The sequence below is a fragment of the Oryzias melastigma genome, linkage group LG2 (assembly GCF_002922805.2).
Source record: "Oryzias melastigma strain HK-1 linkage group LG2, ASM292280v2, whole genome shotgun sequence".
Classification (NCBI taxonomy): domain Eukaryota; kingdom Metazoa; phylum Chordata; class Actinopteri; order Beloniformes; family Adrianichthyidae; genus Oryzias; species Oryzias melastigma.
This window is the reverse complement of record NC_050513.1, coordinates 9,943,468-9,962,884: the sequence shown is the minus strand read 5'-3', so window position 1 is coordinate 9,962,884 and position 19,417 is coordinate 9,943,468. Positions and strand designations below refer to the sequence as shown.

The following is a 19,417-nucleotide window of genomic DNA, read 5'->3' as shown; positions in this document are numbered from 1 at the left end:
GGGGTCACCAACATCCGGGCCATAAACCGGTACCGGCCACTTGGTACCAGACCCCGGCCGGGGAAAAAACCCATAAGGTAGCCAGCGGTCTCTAACCCTCGGGACGCAGACCAATACTGGACAGCTACCCTAATATAGTGCTGATTCCACGTCTGGTCCTGCGTCCTGAGGGTCGGGGACCCGACACCCAGCAAAAAACAATGAGTTGGCGAGGAGGGGGCCCGAACCATACGTCCATATAAGACGTGTTGGGAGTGAGAATGTGTAGGAAAGACAGACGCTGAGACGGTGGCTGTTTCAGTCAGAATGAGCACAGGAAACCTGGAAACACAGAATGGCGTTTAGGCTCGCTGTGCTCCTCCAAACAGCCTCATCAACGAAGGACATAATTGAGCGGAGAGGCTGAAAGCCTAATGATGATGTGCAGCCATGTTTGCTCCTCTTCACCGTCACGCACCTATTATTTTCAGGAAGGCTGTTTCCGCACGAGACGCAACATTACAAAGCCGAAAAGGAACAAAAAGGAGAATTTCCCAAGATCTCTCATAATATGGAAGCGGAACAGCGGCGGTAATGAAAAACTTCGGAAAAACAGAGGCGAGCAACGGCGAGGGGTGAATACAGAGACGGAGGAAACCATATGAAGAAAAATATTGTGTTTTGCAAAAAACCACTCTTCCTCTGGTTGCAGCGTGCATACATGAATACAGATGGCAGAGGGGAAATGCTGCAGCTGAGGAGTAGTTTGGCACAAGGCGCTGCTGCTAATCAGTCCCCCCCAGCCAGCGTCCAACCCTCCATGCAAACACACAAGTGTCACGATGGCCCGAACAATCACTCTGCATCACATTTTCTTTTGAAATTGCTTTTCTCTGCTCATTCATCACCCACACCATTCCAGTGGAAGCACGTCCTGCCGATCTTATTACAGGAAACAGACGCTCCATGTGCCGACATCGCCGGCTCGGTTCTATCCTCCCCCCCTCCTCACTTTGTTTTATTGCCTAATCTCAAATCAGGAATTAGCAGTGAGGTCTTTATCCCGTCTGCTGGAATTTGAGCCGGTTTGTCAATACAACAACAGAAAAGTACCAGTTTCCCCGGGAAAACCAAAGGCGCCGCCTGCGGGAACGCTTCAGCGAGAATAATAAAGGTGACAGAGAGCACTCTGGGGATTTTTTTATGGATAACATCGTATTTTCTGCTTCATAAATTGAGACGCTGTTCCCACACGAGGCAGGTCAAAGAGTGGATGTAAGCTAAAGGCCTATAAATAAGTAACACCATAAACTGAGCTTCAATCGAGCCTTCCGAATACTGACTTTGGTACCAAACCGACTCCAGCTGAGTCGACAATTTTTCACCCCTTTATGTTCAGGGAGCTTTTACCATGACTGCTGCTTCTGCTTTTAGACTTTTTCTATAAAAAAAATAGGGGTATGTATTGGCAAGAGTCTGGCGATACTGTAAGTATCGTGATACTCGACTCATGATGCAATATGTATCACGATATATCCGAAGACTGGATCTTAATTTTTTAAAGACTATGAGTTAAAAAAAGCTCTAACTGAATATTATTCCTTTGTAATAAATTGGTAAAATTAATTTTATGTAAGGATTACTACGTGAAGCAGTGCAGCTATACCTCATACAAGTTCCTTTTACCCAAGAAAATTCATAGTGCTTTTAGTTTGGTAAATTAAGTAATATTTGTTCTTAAAGGGAACAGTCAATATTGTCTGATTTCCAAAATAAAATATTTTTCAGCATAAGAAAAAAAAGGTGGAAAACAAAACTAAGACGCTGAAGGACTTCCATAAATAAACTTAAATATCGCCGTGTCTGTATTTAAATTGATACACGTATCGCCAATTAAGTATCACGATATATTTTTTTTTCATTTCATTTTTTTTCCCTACAACCCTATTAAAAGCCAGTTGAAGCTGTATGTTCCGAAGATTGCCTGTATTTGAGAACTGGACTGAGTGACAGGAAGTACCTGCTGGCTCCAAGAAGTCAAAATCCTATAGACTTACTCCGTAATTCTATTTGTCATAACAACTATTCATGCTCATATACCTGTTCTAACTTGTTCTTGCTAGTCCTGATTTTCCTTGCCTCATATTTTTTGTGTCATGAAAGTTATAAACTGACCAATCAGATGCTTCAATAAAAGTAGGCGGTCTCACGTCCAGTGTTCGAAACGTTTGATTGACAGAAGTTGGAGTTCCAACAAGCTCACTCTGAATTGATGAGGGTGGTTGCCATAGAAACGAGGACTCAGACGGATTTGGACCAATCACTGCTAACTGACGATTTATGATTCCAACACGGCGGCGTTCTTTTTTACAAAAAAAAAAAAAGGAAAAATCTGAATTGGAGATTGAAGTAAATCTTTTTCTATGGGTGGCGTTACACTCACTCTGTCCAGTTCTCATATACAAGAAAGGGACAACTCCAGGTCTTGAGAGGATCTACAGACATTCATGCTCTACTCATGACTGATTACCTGGTTCAGGTGTGTCCAGCAAATTAGAACCTCCCAGAGTAGTCTATGTTGAAATAAAAGCAGGCTGTTGCCTATCCCTGTCATTTAGTCATAGTAGTGGAGCCGGTTATTATTAGTATTTGTTCATTTCGTGTCACCAAATATGGCATGGCTGTACCTTAGGATCCCCTTTGAGACCTTTTGACACTAGAGCAAGAAGACATTGCATATTTTTGTAACAATTGACTGTATGGCCGCCATCTTTAAAAATGGCTGCCTTTTTTTTTCCTTGTGCCTAATGATGGGCTTTTCTAAAAGAAGGGGATCCTGAGGTACACCGATGTAAAATTTGGTGCTTGTACCAAATAAATCATAATATAACCCTAATGTTAAGGTCGCAAATTTCAACTGCCACCACGCGATGGGAAGGCATCAGTAGAAACTCCAAGATTTCACGCTGATGTCCAATTTTTTTATTTTTATTGTAAGCATAGTCATGAATGTAGATGGTAGTTGTAAGGCGGCTGTTGGGTGTGCAGAGTGGTCACCGTCCAGAGACATTTACACACCGTCCAGTCAGAGCTGCTGCCGACTGGCTGTGTGGGTGTCACCGACCTGTGGCCAATGAGCTGTCGCCTGATTTTGTAATGCGTCATCCTTTCCTGTACCTGGATTACCACTACGGAACGTCAAAATGTGCAACCGCAGATCAATGCCAGTTTTTAGAGAAAAAAATATTCAAGTTGGCATAAATTTTGACTTTTTCTTAGAACCTCCATGGCCATTGAGTAGCAAATTTGCTGAAAAACTTGCCTTCAGGTCGTCATTTTGGGATATGTGATTGTAGTTTAACCTGCTTCACTAATGTTTCAGAGGGTAAAACAACACTTTTTCTTTGTTTTTTTTTTTGAGGAGCCAGCCTTGTGACCTTTTTCACCTCACCAGTAATTGAAATAAATTCTCTTAAATCTGCTGCTTATCAAAGACAAACTTCTTTCTAGTTGTGGTTTTTAGGCAGCACAGCTTCGGCTCTACTTCTAAAAAGGTCATTTACTTTTTAGAGTCATTTATCATCCGGTGAATTAGAGCTGATTTGAAATCCCAAAAAACTGAGCAAAATTTGATAAAATGTGTTAGGAGTTCGAAAAACTGCAGCTTTGGAGATTAAGATAAACTAGTGAAGTTCTTCTATTTGCTTTTGTTTCTGCAGAATCACTGTGAAGAGCAAAGTGCAAGAAAATACAGATTTTTATTGTACTATACTACATTTATCAGCTATAAAACTTCATTAAATTGTCCATAAAGGTCTTGTAACACACAATATTTTATTCTTTTTAGATGGTTGGTGAACATGTTTGATTTAAATAGTTTAAAGAAAAGGATAAAACTTGTGTTTTCCACATCAAAAATATGATCTTTTCCAATTTCGTCTGTTTATGATTCTCAAAGATTTGAATGGAGAAATCCTCAAAAATGCCATTTTGAACTTAATTTCCTTCATAAGTGTCTTGAGTAATGACAAAATCCATCAAGATTCTGGTAAAAAACACCAATGAACACAACTTCTGTTATTTGTTAAATTCAAAAATATTTGTTTTTAGCTAAATAAAATGTTTGAGTTGAGTAAATGATCAACCCAAAAGTTTAATTTAGGGGAAAAAAAATTAATAAAAAAAAAAATTAAAGAAATTTTGTTGATTGATCCAATGTTTCACCGTTTCCCATATAAATAAACCAAATTAAGCCCTAAAGGTGTTTTTATATTGTCGCTCTTTATTCCACACCAGAGTTCATTGACTCTGTTTGTTTTTCTGTTCTTTTAACAGGTAAGGGAGCTCACCTGAATTCCGCTTTCTTCATGACCGGAACAGAAGATAGAGACTACAACAGCAAATCACAAATGGTAGGACTTCAAGAAATAAAAAATGTCGTAGAAGTTTTTCCAAACCCACTTAAAGCAAACTCCAATGAGTCTCTTTACTGGAAATTCTTGAATTTACTTCTAGGGATTATAAAAGTACAAAATCTTTCCCTTTTTTGGTCTGTAAAACTCAGTTTTTGATTATTTAATTGGACTGCTTTGTTCTTCTGGACTCTTTCCCTCCTTAAATGCGATTTTCTTGAACTCTTTTCCTCTTTTGTTCCTGTTGGTTACCATTAAAAAGTGACTTTATCTTCTCCATATCAGAGTTCAGTTTTGTCAAACGTTCAGGTGACATTGACGAACAAGCCATCTGCAGTCACATTGGTGACCCTCGTGGATCAACGGTATCGATTTCCGTTGACGGAATAAATAGGGGCTAAAAGGTGTTGAATTAAAGGGATGTTAGACATGACTTCCTGGAACTTTATTTATTGATTAAAGCGGAAAAGTTGCAAACAAATCTAGCGTGGAGCCCCAGATGGAGGCTTTTATGTCTTCCATTTCCTGTTCTTCACACCAAGCTGTTTACCGATTGCAGATTCAGTCAACAAGTCTTGTTTCTGGTGTCCTCCGACAGCTCTTTGGTCTTGACTATGGTGGAGTTTGGAGTGTGACTGTTAAGGTTGTAAAAGAGGGATTTTTTTAGGAGGAAATTTCAGGTTAAAAGTGAGAAATAACTGGGAAAATAAGCGGGATTTGTTTACGTGGAGGGGATCTTGATGTTCAGACGGGCGAACAGACGGTGTCCCTGCAGCTCCGTCTCTGCGGGAGTGTAAAAGAGAAAAAAAGAAAAGAAAAAAAACCTGGGCAGTAAATAGTCATATTTTCAGCCACAATTATAGACTTTCACACTTTATTCACACCACATGCTTCTCTGAGCCGGATTTAGGGTCAGAAGCTCCAATCTGTTACAAACGTTAACTTTTTTTGTTTTAAGTACGATTTTGCATTATTTAAAATTCATGAAACAAAAAAACACAGTGGTGTGTTTTGGAAAATTCAAGCCTGGCCCTGCTTTGATCCTTTATCATAACTTTTTTTGTTGTTTCAGAAGAAACTACTCATTATTTTGTAGTAATTAGACACAGTTTGAGTTTCCCTTTTTCTGCTTGTATTGTTTCTATTACTGTTAAGGCAGTTCTTTTACTTGTGTTTTTCTACCACATTCATAGCTGGCTGCACGGTGGTGCAGTGGTTAGCGCTCTTGCCGGCTGGGACCTTTCTGTGAGGAGTTTGCATGTTCTCCCCGTGCATGCGTGGGTTTTCACCGGGGACTCCGGCTTCCTCCCACCGTCCAAAAACATGCTTCATAGGTTAATTGATGACTCTAAATTGCCCCTAGGTATGAATGTGGGTGTGAATGTTTGTGTGATTGAGGCCCTGCGACAGACTGGCGACCTGTCCAGGATGTACCCCGCCTTCGCCCATCAGTAGCCGGGTTAGGCTCCGGCACCCCCGCGACCCCGAAAGGGACAAAGCGGTCAAGAAAATGTATGTATGACCACATTGCATAAATCAGGGTTGATTGTAGGCAAGAACCTGGCGATACAATACGTATCCCGATTCTTGTCTCACGATACGATACATATCGCGATATATCCCAAGACTGTACCAGAACAAAGTTTTATTTTTTTTTTTAAGAGTATGACTTTCATATCACAACATTAAGCACTACAACTGTATATTGATACTGGTAGCAACAAAGCAAAGGTAAGACGCTCAAGGACGCTTATATATACCGTGTTTTTCCGGACTATAAGTCGCGTTTTATTTTTTTCATAGATTTGCCAGGGGTGCGACTTATACTAAGAAGCAACTTATTTGTGATTTTTTTTTTTTTTAGACATAAATAGGCTCATATATTCGTTACCTATAACCTGTTGTTTCCCACTAACAACCACTAGAGGGCGGTGTAGGTTTGTTTATCAGTATTTGCTGCTGTCCACTGACACAAATGTAGAAGAAGTTCTGTTCAAAACAAACATGGCTGAAAATCTAATCATTGACCGTTATGATGTTTTTCTTACTTGCATCAAGACATTATTTTTACTGTTTTTATTTTTTTCTCCTTGGTAAGAAAAAGTAAGAAACTGCTGTACTGAACCCAGAATAGAGACATTATTATGGATGCGTTTGTGGAGCTCTTTAAAATAAATAACTTAACCTCTCAACATCATCATATCTTCTGTGTATTTCAAACAAGATATACAGTCAAAGCCTCCATCATGTAGCGATAAGGCTAAAAGATACCTTCAGACTTTTCTCTTAAAAGTGCAACTTATACTCCGGAGCGACTTATACTCTGGAAAATACAGTAATTCATTAAATATTGTCTTGTTAGCATTATAAATTGATACAAGTATCGCCATACAGAATATCGCAATATATCGACAAATTGATTTTTCCCTACACTTGCAGATTGTAGTACTTGTAATACCCCAGATAAGCCCCTCCTCCTTTACAGTTGCCAGCCAATCATGTTGACAGTTGAGCACCTAATGGAAACGCTTTACGCCTGTCATGGTTTTAAATGTGTTTTCAGACAAACAATCATAAGTGATGATTGAAGTGATGGACGGTCGGGGGGGGGGCGCATTTTCTTTCATTTCACCTGCCGCATTAGCATCAAATCAGTCTGCAGATGGATGGAATCATTCACGCTCCGGGGCGCCGGTGAAAAGGCCCCGCCCCTCTGTCAGCCGTCAGTCTCCCGACCACATGTTCAGTTTTTATTGCTGCATCAACCGCCCGCTGTGGGGGGTGGGGGGGTATTTTGACACACAGCAACTGACAGCTTTAGGATAATCACTTCAAGACTCCCATGAAATTTCCTAATAAGCTGCTCGCTGAATGTCAATCCAGGCGTTCCTGATGTGCGGCGGTGAAAATCGCAAGGTTGGTTCCCAGCATTCCTTGTCTTTTTTTTCCCCCCCGCGCTTGCCACTCACCGCTGCGACAGCTGTTGTTCTTAATTTCCTCCCCGGTTATTTGCGGAGAATCCATCTGCCGCTGCTTCAGGTGAGGGACTGAAAACCCGCCTGGGAGAGGACATCCAGTGTGTTTCCGTGTCCTCTGTGGACGAATCCACAACAAACAACACAACAAGGAGCAGCAATAAATACAACTCCTCTTTTTGCATTTTTCTTTAAAATTTAACACTTTTGTTTATCTTCAAAGGTTTTTTGTGGATGCAGAAAGTTTAAAGGAAGTTCAAAGAGAACAATTTTAGCTTGTGTGGGAGAAAATATAAAAAATGCTCCCAATAACAGTCGGGGGTTTTCTTAGCTTTTTGTTGATATTTCGCCGAGGGCAGTTTTTTTTTTTTTTTCTCGTGCATAAAGCCGTGTAGGAGCGGTCCTCCATGCACCCGACCTAAACTTTTCCTCTGTTTGGTCTGTGGGTTGCTCAGCTTTTATCTCTGAGGAGTAACTGCGCCTCTAATCCTACTGATCCGCACAGCAGAGCTGTCCTAATCCCGAGTTTTAGGAGCGTGGTGCCGCATTGGGACGCCTGGAATAGTCCTGCCAACAGTCAAAGACAGGGACGTCCTCAGTGTTTAGGTCCAGAATTAGAAACAGTTTCAGTTATGTTTCTTAAATTGCATTTATGGTGTCTCTGTCTGGCAAGGAGGTGGCAGTTTCATGGTCTGAGTCACTACTTTTCCTTTAAAAAAATATATTTAACCTTGAAAGAGATTAGTCAATGCAGTATTTTAGCAGATCATCAGCTTTAAAGTTAATGTGAGTGAGATGCGTCCCCACTTGTAAACTCATGAACACCTATCTTGTGCTGTATTCCCACCTGTGTGTCAATTTAAAGTCTGGCAGTTTTGACGTGCGTCAAATGTACTGCTCAACGCTTTAATGCCCCGGACATGGACCAATTGCCAACTGTCCATCTGCCCGGCGAGCATAATGAGCTCCGCTACCCAGGGACCATCAGCCAGCGCGGGAATCCTGCTACCTCTGCCGGGAACCTTGGCAACGGAGTTTGGTAGCACTGCCAAATACTTGGTAGTGGCGCTTGCTAGCACTACCGGACCCTCTGTAATCGAGGTCACTAGCACGGCCGAACCCTTGATAATGGAGCTCGCTAGCACTGCCCAACCCTGGACAACAATGCTAGCATTGCCAGACCCTTTGCCACGGTGCTCGCTAGCACTGCCGTACCCCTGATAATGGAGCTCTCTAGCACTGCCTGACCCTTGACAACAATGCTTGCTAGCCTGCTAGGATTGCCGGACCCTCGCTAGCACTGCCCCACCCTTGACAACGGAGCTTGCTAGCACTGCTTGACCCTTGGCAATAGAGCTTTTTAGCACTGCCAGAGCCTTGGCAGTGGTACTTGCAAGCAGTGCTGAACTCTTGGAACCGGAGCTTGCCATGTTGCTAAACTGTCCACCATGCACCAGCTTGCTAGTAGGCTCAATTGCTTCAGCTCCATGGGCTCTGTCACAGGCTGACGACTTGTCCGGGGTGTGTCCCGCTTTCACCCAACAGTAACCGGGACAGTCTCCTGCAACCCCGCAGCTTCAGCGGGTTGAGAAAATGGTTGGACGTTCGGCATGAAAATCGTTTCATCAAGAGGATAAACTGAATCTTTGTTTCTACCCGCAGAACGAGTGACTGTAAACGTCACGTGCCCAAAGCTGAGTCTATGATTGGGTGACACACCATGCCCGACGCCCTAGTCGCTCTACAAGACCTCAGATTGCGTCTTTACATTGACTTAGCATTGAGACTTGCTGCCTCTGCCACGCGAATCACGCCTGTTATAATTGCGCCATAAAGTGAAATCAACTTTATTAACAAAGCACTTTAACACGGCCAAAACTCATTCAAGGCGCTGCACAATCTAACACCTAGAACACTAATACATAGAATATGAGCATAAAAACAATAAAATAAATAAAAGTAGGTGTAAAAGTTGACACCGCCCCCACCCCAGCAATGCTCGTAGCTACGCTAGTTTCTATGAATGTATTTGGGTTCTACGTCCAAAATGTGCAGCTACTACACGTATGTTAAAAGTTAAACCAAGTTAAACTTTGACCAACCAGGGAAGTTCTATTTGAAAATTGATCATGGAGGAGAACTTGATAATTGCGGTTTGTGCTCAAAATCTCTCTCACCAAGTCTTTGTATATTGGAATAGAGCTGTGAAAGAAAAAACCTGGAGCAAAATTTGCACAGCTACAAAATCTCTTTCAAGTCTAAGTAATGGGCATGCGCTAGTAAACAGAAGTCCCTCCCTGCTTGTTCAGTGTGAACACCATACACGTCGAGAATACCTGATTAGCGCATCCTGAAACAAGATTAAAATCCCAAAATAAAATCCTTAATCATATCTGACTAAATTTTCCAGCCTCATCCACTCCCCTGAGTGCAAATCTGCTCTCTCCATCATCCGGAAGATCCGACCCCTCCATTCAGTTTACGTAACCCAACCCCTCCTTCAGGGACTCGTCTCTCAGCTTGATTACTGTAATTACCCATCTCCTCCGCGGCTTTACATGCACTTGAAAAATCATATCAATCTCTTGACGTCTTGAAAAAGGTGAAACATTTTTCTTTGGGCTCTTAACCTAGAATGTGGTTCTGACTTGTAATTGGTTGAATACCTCCAACTGATTCTTTTAGGACTTTGTTTTTATGGAAACAGAGTTTGGATGTGAGAACTTGGGGTAGTTTCCTTTTTTTTCCCTTTGAAAGTGAACTTTGAGTGAGTCTCTGCGATAAAAAATTCAGTTTGTTTGCAGGAAAATGCGCCTCTCCCGCGCTTCATTATTGGCTCTGGCCTCCTCTGGGCCAACTGAGAAAGAGGCAGCTCTTTGTGTATCAGTAATTTGTTTTCCTTCTGAAGGCCGTCCTTCTGATTGTGGCTCCAAAGAGCGTTTCCACTCGCCTGCAGTCAATTTCTTGCTGTTTTTTCCGGAGGTTTCACCTTTTTTCTCGAGTTAACCTCCACCATTATTTACTAATCACTGTCCCATAATTGCTGTTCTGTCGAGGTTAAGCTCCTTTGTGCCGTCTCTCCGCTGAGATCTACCGCTGGTCCGGCTGTGGAAAAGCCACTATTCCCTGCCGGGACAGACACTCATTCACGCCGCTTAATGACGCTCGGAGGCATCCCGCGACGGCCGTCACCGCGCCGGCTGAATCAGCGGTTAAAAGTCCCACGTTGGCAGCGCTACGGCTTCCACCCACACTCCGTCACCATCATCACCTTCAACAGAGCGTGTCATGGAGGGAAAAAAATAAATAAATTAAACGACGGCGGAGGATAGAAGATTATTTGGGAGCGTTTGGCAGCTCACTCAAAGATGCCATCAACATTAAAGAGTGAATTTCGTCTCAAGAAGATCTTTTCAAACCTTTATAAAAGAAAAGAAAAAATAAGGAGGGGGGGCTTCGTAGATTCTTCTTCTGATAAGAAAAAAGTTTTATTCGATAAGAGCTTTTTCTCAGAAGCAATTTTACCTCAAATTGGTCATCATTTTACAAATTAACTTTTCAGAATCCGCGAGATATTTATAGTATTTGTTCAATAGAAGCTTTTTTTTTTTACTTAGTTTTACAAACAAAACCTTTTATTGCTAAGTTAGTTGTGCTGCTTGAAAGGGTTGCTAGGTAACTGTGGATAGCGGAGTCATATGCTTGCCTAGTTATTTTAACAATGTTTGCTGAAAGTGCTTAACAGGAGTTGGATAATTGTTTTTTTTTTCTTTTAAATGTTAAAAATCTGGAGTTTTGCCCTCACATCTATGTGTCAGCACATCAAAGAGCATAAATCTAACAAAACAACTTTTTTTATGGCTAGGTACCATAAATAACAAGGCCAAAAGTCTTCAAATACATAAAAAAGTCAGATTTTTATAAAAACTTTTTCAAAGACATGACTCACACTCCTAGTGGGACTTAAGGCTTCAATTGGAGAAAAACAATCACATTGGGAATATGTTGTTTTTCACGTCGCCTTTTTATACAAACAGCCAACGGACAGACTTAGTCACATCCGCTTTGTTTTTTTGACCCAGGAAGGCAATTGACCTTTCGAGGTGATTCCTAAATCAGCTGGCAGATATCCCTCCATTCTCCATTCAGCCTCGAGTCAACCCTAAAGCCTTTTTCCAGCCCAAAGCGTATTCCTTAAAGGCGACTTGAAGGTATTCTGACCAGATGCCTAGGGACCGAGATAACTAGGCCTCCATGATTGCCTTAGGCTAACGCTTCTCTGTCAGACTGGCGACCTGTTCAGGGTGTATCCCGCTTTTACCCAAGAGTAGTTGGGTTGTTCTTGTGACCTTAAAAGGGATTCTGTAGGTTCAGGAAATGGATGATTGAAAAAAAAACTTTAAGCCCAAACAAGTCACACAGCATGGCATGTAGTATCACTAATAGCTGTCACTAAAAGTGACTCTAAGAAGCGCATGTTGCTAACCTTGTTGGCTTTAGTTTTTTTGTTTTTGTAGTCAGTTCTGTGTGTTTCCAAAGCATTAAAGGGTAACCAAACAGGGAAGTTTGTGGCTGACTCCGCCCACAGTCAAAATGTGAAAAATCCAGTCAGAGGGGCGGGACTAGGGAACAGGACTGTTATCGTAACTGGAGCTGCAGATCATGACGAGAGACTTCTGAAACGACTTGGGAATTAAATGGTTTGACCGACCGATCAAGAAATTCAACTGTAATACCTCGATTGATCCTGTAGGAGGCAGCACACTGATAGTTTTAGACTATTGTTTTACTTTACAAGTTTATTTTTTATTTGTCAAAGACCAATAGTCATAACTTTTAAAGCCCCATTTATAGAGGCCAAAAAAGCTGATTTACGGTTTTGGTTAGCCTTTAATTAATTGGGAGAAATTTTGTAAGTCACCAGAATGACAGAAATCCACATTTGAGCTTAATTTCTGTTACATGTGGGAGGGGCAGAGTTACTGGCTGCAGCTTAGTGTTCCAAAAGAGAAAAGTTACATTCACATTGCACTTGGCATTGAGTATTCCAGCACCTCAGAAGAAAAGTCTATGTAAACACAAGTAAATGCGTGTTTGGGGCTTCTGTGTTCAAAACTCTTTCATTCACGTGTATCTAAGCAAGTTTCGACGACCATTTTTGGGCTCTAAATTCAAAATGTACAGCCAATGAACGCCCATTGAAGCCAGGTGGAACTTTGACTTTGACCGATCAAGGACTTGGTTTTGATAATGTCCATTTTTATTCACATGAGTGGCAACTGTTTGAAAATTGATCAAGGCAGGGAAATCATTACTTGTAGTTTGTACCCAACGTCAATGATATCACACCAAGTCTTTCATATATCGCAGTATGGCTGCAGAAGAAAAAGCCTGGAGAAAGATTTGCGTGATTTTCACCACTCCAACATTTTTCACCAAGCCTCTTTCAGCTGTTGGTGGCAGACATTTGCTAGTATCTGGTATTGACAATCAAGAGTGAACACATGGGCTCAACACATCTTCAGGAATGTATGTTTAGTGGGATCAAGAAGAAGAGTCATATGCCTGGTATACATGTAGATTTTTACACTTCTCTACTATATAAAGAAAGCAACTGGTGGTTAGCACTCTTGCCTCACAGCAAGAAGGCCCCGGTTCAAGTCCTAGCTGGGACCGGTCTATGTGGAGTGTTCTCCCCGTTCTCTCCGGGGACTCTGGCTTCCTCCTACCACCCAAACATGCTTCAGAGGTTCATCGGTTACTCTAAATCAGGGCCACAGTGTCTCTAAGATTTCCAGATACCCAAGTCCTACTCAGGATTGATATCCCGGGTCAGGTGTGTCCAGCACATGCAAGAGGAGGGTGTGTTGGAAAACATTCAGGAATTCAACTCTCAAGGCTTGGAGTTACCTGTTCCTGCTCTAAATTATTCCTAGGTGCGATTGTAAAGTGTGTATGGGTGTGTGGTTGTGGCCCTGGGACAGACTGGCGACCTGTCCAGGGTGTAGCCTGTCTTTGCCCACAAGTACCTGGGTTAAGATCAGGCACTCTTGTGACCCCAGACGGGACAAACAGGAGAAAATGCTTGAACTTAAGAACACTTTGATTGAAATCATGATTAAAAACAAGAATTTATTGGTAGTAGGACTGTTGGTAGGTTATTTTGCAAAGTTGACACTTGACAACTCCTCATCTCTATCAAAAACTGTATGTTTTAGTAAGTTTCGTTCTCCCAAAAACGACCCCTTTCTAAGCTGAAACTCCAAATCCCCAAGCTCCTTCTCCAATTCCTTTCATGTCAATTCTCGAAGGTGCTAATTTCAAGTCGTCTGCTTCCTGTGTCCGCTGGTTAATACGGCTTTTGTTCGACCCTCTTCTACATCTCACGCTGCGTTCAAATGATTACTTGATGCGTCTTTCTCCGAAGGAGTCTCACATCGATGCGAGGAACGCCGCATCCAAGAACACTTTGTCCTTCCTCTCAAGACATTAGCCTCCACGAAGCAACCAGGGATCCAATCAACCCGCACGCTTTGTCAACCCCCCCAATGTCTCCTTCATCTGTGACACAAGCAAATTAACACCCTGCATATTCATAACTATTACCAGCGAGCAGACTGAGGATTTAATTGAATATGTAATAGCACGAGGGGGTTGAATGGGCCTCGGCTCATTGCTTTGTTGAGGCACAACCCAGTCGCCCAATTTCTTCATGGTGGGGATGACTCACGCAAATCCCACAATGGGGATCCCAAGGCAAACCGTGTCTTTGTAGTGAAATAGTGCTTAGAGGTTTGCTCAGAGAGGATGAATGGAAACCACATGTTGTAAACTTCAAGTCAAAGGTGACGGAACAGCCTTGACCGCCGGAATTGATCGTCCGTTGACGGTTTGAGACATAAACAAAAATACAGGAGAAGATGTGTTAGCCTCGTTGTTATGCACATTTAACGGCGGAGCTGGATCAATGCGGCGCCTTATTGTTCGTACACTACATCGTTGAGTGGAGTGATTGCAGCAGTTAGCGGTGAGGAATAAGCCCTCCATGTGGAATAATAGGAGCACTTGGAGAGGGGGAAACAGGGCCCACTCCAATCAACCACAGAGCTAAAGGAGCCAGGGAAGCGGCGCATCTTCAGAGTGCCTGGATTTTGGGTGGTGTCTCGCTCCGATGAAAGAGCCTAGAGGTGTAGCCCGGGTGGGATGAAGGAGCTCGGCGGACGGGCCGAGCCTTTTAAAACTCTTGACAGCTCCCTGGCGGAGCGGAGAGGGAGGATGATGAGAGGGAAAGGAAAGGGGGAGGAGCAGGGGCACCTCGCGGAGATCAAAGGTGCGCTCATCAAGGGCTCGTCTCGCCTTTGACAGAGGCGGGGGAGGAGGAGGGGAAGGCGGCCTCAGTGAAAAGTCAAAGAAGAGGAGCGCAGAGATAGCGGCGAGCTGTAACAGCGGCGTAATCCTTTTACCTGTGGCTATTTCTCTCTCTGCGCTCCTTTCAACAGGCTTCAGGCTGGGCTTGATTAAGCTGCAACACAATGTAACACAATTTTCTCTGCACTCGCCCTGCAAGCTGTATGGCTTTGTAATTTCAAATGTTCCATATACATACTCAAACAGAAGCTCTGCTGGAACAGTTTATTTCTAAGACTGTGCATTTAACAACTTAGTAAAAGCCTTTGTTCAAACGGATCTCAGCGCTGCTGGTAAATATTGATATTTGAAGCTGGAGCTGCTTTGTTCTGCTTTCTTAAGTGTAATACATTCATTGTTTTTCGCTAATCACGACCTTATTTACTAACAGCCGATCAAAACCTAGGAAAACATGTCAAAGTTCCCATAAAGTATATTTGGACCAATGTTTTTACCTGTTTTAAAAGTCTGTTTTCATTTGCTCCAAAGTTAATGATTTAGTTTACTGTAAAAAAAATATATATATAGGAAAGATTTTATGCAGATGATGATTTGTTTTATATTAGGCCTAATAGTTTTGACAAAAGCATACATACATTTTTAGGATTTTCAACCCCATGTCTTTATGTCTGTGTGTGACTAGTGAACATTTATGTTGATGCTCTGTGTGTGTGTACTTGTGTGTACTAGCATCAACGCATCTAATGTTATTTACATATGACACTCATCTTGTCCCATGACCTGGTGTTGTATTCCCCTGTTCACCCCCTCTTTCTCCCCACCCCCCCCTCTAGTCCTGTAAGAGCGGGTAAAACTCGATAAAGTTCAGCTTCTATTACCACACTCGCAGAGTAGCAAACAACCCTGATTGTAAAAGAAAAATAAGTCCATCAAAAGAGACACTCCGCTGCAATCTGTGTGTTCAATAGCTGGACAGGAAAAACAAGTCTTAAGTTGTTCAGTCCATCTGTCCGTTCATCCATCCACTATCCATGCGTTCATATATCCATCCATCCATCCATCCCACTATCATCCATCCATTTGTTTCTCTATCCATCCAACTATCCATCTGCTCATCTATCCATCCATTGACCCATCCTTTTATCTATCCATCTATCCATCCAACTATCTAGCCGCTCATCCATCCAACTATCCATCCATCCATTCATTCAGCTGTTCATCCATCCAACTATCCATCCATCCATTCATCCAGCTGTTCATCCAACCATTTTTTCATATATCCATCCATACATCAATACATCCAATTGTTTCTCTATCCATCCAACTATCTATCAACTTATCTAGCCATCCATAGACCCATCCTTTCATCTATCCATCCATCCAGCCATCCGTTCATCCAACCATCCATCCTTTCATCTATCCATCCATCCAGCCATCCGTCCACCTATCGGTTCATCCAGCCATCCATCCACCTGTTCATTCATTTTTTTCTCTATCCATCCAACTATCCATCCGTTCATCTATCCATCCATCCAGTCATCCATCTATCCATCCATTCATCCATTTTTTCTCTATCCATCCATACATACATCCGTCGGTTCATCTATTGATCCATCTATCAATCCATTCATACATCCATCCGTTTACCTTTCCATCCAATTATCCATCCATCCATTCATTCATTCATCTATCATCCATCCAAATATCCATCTTTCCATCCGTTCATCTACTCATCCATCCATCAATCCGTTTATTTATTTTTACTGTTAATGGAATGTCCCTTGAGATGCAACATCTCATTTTCAAACGGTCCAAAACACAGAAGTATACAGCAAATATGAAAACACACAGAGATAAGTATGTAAATACACATATACACCAAGTTAATTTTAACTACAGACCAAAGACAAGACAAACTTGCTCGTACATACAGCTCTCCTCTCTCCTGCACATGTTACATAAAAATTAGACACCAGATACGACATCAAGTTCAGTAAGTTCATGTCAATCATACCAGCATGGTGAGGACAGTATGTCCACAATTTAGTATAAGTAAAAAAATTAAAAAAAAAACAACAACAAAAAGGTAAAAGAATAGACAACACAATGGGAAAGACTAGAAGCACTCACAAGGAGTTTGTAGATAAACAAATAAAAATGACTTGAATAAGATGTTACACATCTTGAGTATGTGGGCAACTTGTTTATCTATCCATCCATCTGTTTTTTCATATATCTATCCATCCATCGTCTTGTATCCCGGCCAGGTCACTGGGTCACTGGAGCCTTCGCCGCTCCTGTTGAGCGCGTCTGGGTTCACTCTGGACGTTTTTTCAGCCCGTTGCAGGGTGTTGTTGTATCCACGTTTATTCATGAGTGAGAGTGGGAATAGAACGTTCCTCTCTTCTGTAGAGTTATTATCCTCACGATGGAGTAAGGACAGCAGAGGCTGAAAAAGTTCTACAAATTCCTTCATTTTTGCCAAAATCAATGACTAAATTGCTCTTTGAGGCTTTATTCTAAAGTGTTTGGCTGAGTCATAATTCAACATCAATAGCGCACAATGAATGACTGAATGCAAGAAAGACTGCAAAGGATTTCAAGAGAAAAATAGCTTTGGTGTTTGTTTCCTCCATTTTCTGGCTGCTTTAAATGTTTGTCATGACACACTGAAGCCATACCCAAAAAGAACTTTTTAGTTTTCACATTGAAATTGAGATTAGAAAAACCTTTTAGAGGGAAAAAAGAAATTCCAAAACAAGTTGTGAAAAATTGACCTGTTTATTTATTTATGTATTTATTTTGTGTTCTTGTCTTTTACTTTTGTATTCACTGATGTTCACAGTAAAGAAATTGAAAATAACAATAAAAAACATTAATACTGAATTATTTATTACTTTAGTAAGTTTGAAAGCAAAACCTATTTTTCTCCATATTGTAATAAATGTTTTATTTTTCACAGGTAAGATCAAAGCAGTTCAGTACTTCAATGCTTTAAAAAAAGTGTTTTTTTTTTATTGTATTAATGATAGACGGTAAAACATTGCTAGAAAGAGGGTAGAAATATATGGGTTGTAGCATTTTCATGCAACAATCTTGCTTTTTTGTTTTCATTATTTGCTATATTGTTCGAACACCAACATCCTCAGGAAAAATATGTTTTTTTCAATCTGTTATAATTCTGTGCTTGAAAAAAAAGTTAAGACTTTTGGATTTTATGGGGGGGGGATCCTGTAAAAATCAGCAGTGTAGCATCAAACCTGCCGGCATAGTTTTATTCTTGTAAAATAAATATTTTTTTCTCGGTTTTTAAGTTTATTATAGTAAATTTCTTTACTTAATTTCTTAACTTTGGTTCTTATTATTTTAAAACTTTATTACTATAAAATATGAATTTTGCTCTCATCTTTTTCCAACTTTAGTTTTTGGTAAAGAACACCATTTGTTCTCATAAGTTTACAACTTTACTTTTGTAAAACTACGAATTTTGTTGTCTTCAGTTTACCTACGTATTCTTGTAGAATCATGACTGTTGCGCTCCTCGTTTTTCAACTTTAGTTTTGTTAAGTACAGCCTTTGTTCTTATAGTTTTTAAGACTACTTAAAAAATGTAAAATATTTAAAAAATAGTTTTTTTCTAAAATTTTTTTTACTTTTCTATTTAAAATATAACCTTTTACTCAGAATTTTACAATTCTACTTCTGTAAAGTACAACTTTTTCTGATAATTTTACAACTTTATTACTGTAAAAAAGTTCTAGCAATTTGTTTTTTACTTTACTTTTGTAAAGTACGACTTTTTTCTCATAATTTTACAACTTAACTTTTGTAAAATACAACTTTATTTTCACAAGAACTTTATTCTGGTAAAAATGTTTTTTCTAAAAAAATGTTGACTTCTTTTGTAAAATATGGCTTTTTACTCTAGTTTTACAACTTTACTTTTCTAAAGTACAACTTTTCTGATAAATTTACAACTTAATTCTTGTAAAAAAAAAAAAGTTCTTACAATTTTTTTTACTGCCTCTTCTTCTTGAAAAAATAAAACTTTTGTTTATAGAATGTTATACTTTCCTTCTTTCTTCTAATATTAAACAGCATTTCTTGTAAAATTAAGACATTAGTTCTCATAATTTTCCATCTTTAGTTTTGTAAAGTAAGACTTTTGTTATTATAATTTTAAAACTTTATTCTTGTGAAATTACGACATTGGTTCCTATAATGTTACAACTTTACTTTTGTAAAATTATAAATTTTGTTCTCTTTATTTAACAAACGTACTCTTATAAAAATACAACTTTTGGTGTCATAATTTTCCAACTTTAGTTTAGTAAAGTTACAAATAGTAACTTTCATTTTAAGACTTTATTCTAGTAAAACTACAACTTTTGTTCTCTAATTTTTAAAGTTCAGTTTTGGAAAAAAATACAAACTTTGTTCTCTTCTTTTTTTCCAACTTTATTATTGTAAAATGAAGACTTTAGTTATAGATATATATATATACATTTTTTATGTAGCCCCAGTCTATATTGTAGACCACATGTGTCAAAGTCAAGGCCCGGGCGCCGGATCCGGCCCTCCGGGTAATTCTATCTGGCCCTCCAGAATCCAGAAAACAGGAAACCTCTGGACCCGTTTGTCTTCTTGAAAGACGGTCTGACCTGAAACACTGGGCTAAATGCG

At 40.4% G+C, this 19,417-nt stretch overlaps 1 protein-coding gene across 1 annotated transcript in view; it reads left to right on the top strand.

The window, feature by feature from the left end:
* The window catches only part of LOC112160051 (beta-1,3-galactosyltransferase 1), a 175,429-nt gene that overhangs the window by 65,929 nt on the left and 90,083 nt on the right, over positions 1–19,417 (top strand). The window contains exon 2 of the mRNA XM_024294384.2: positions 4,315–4,391. The gene's annotated coding sequence lies outside the window, so the exon portion shown is untranslated. The remainder of the gene's footprint in view (positions 1–4,314; positions 4,392–19,417) is intronic.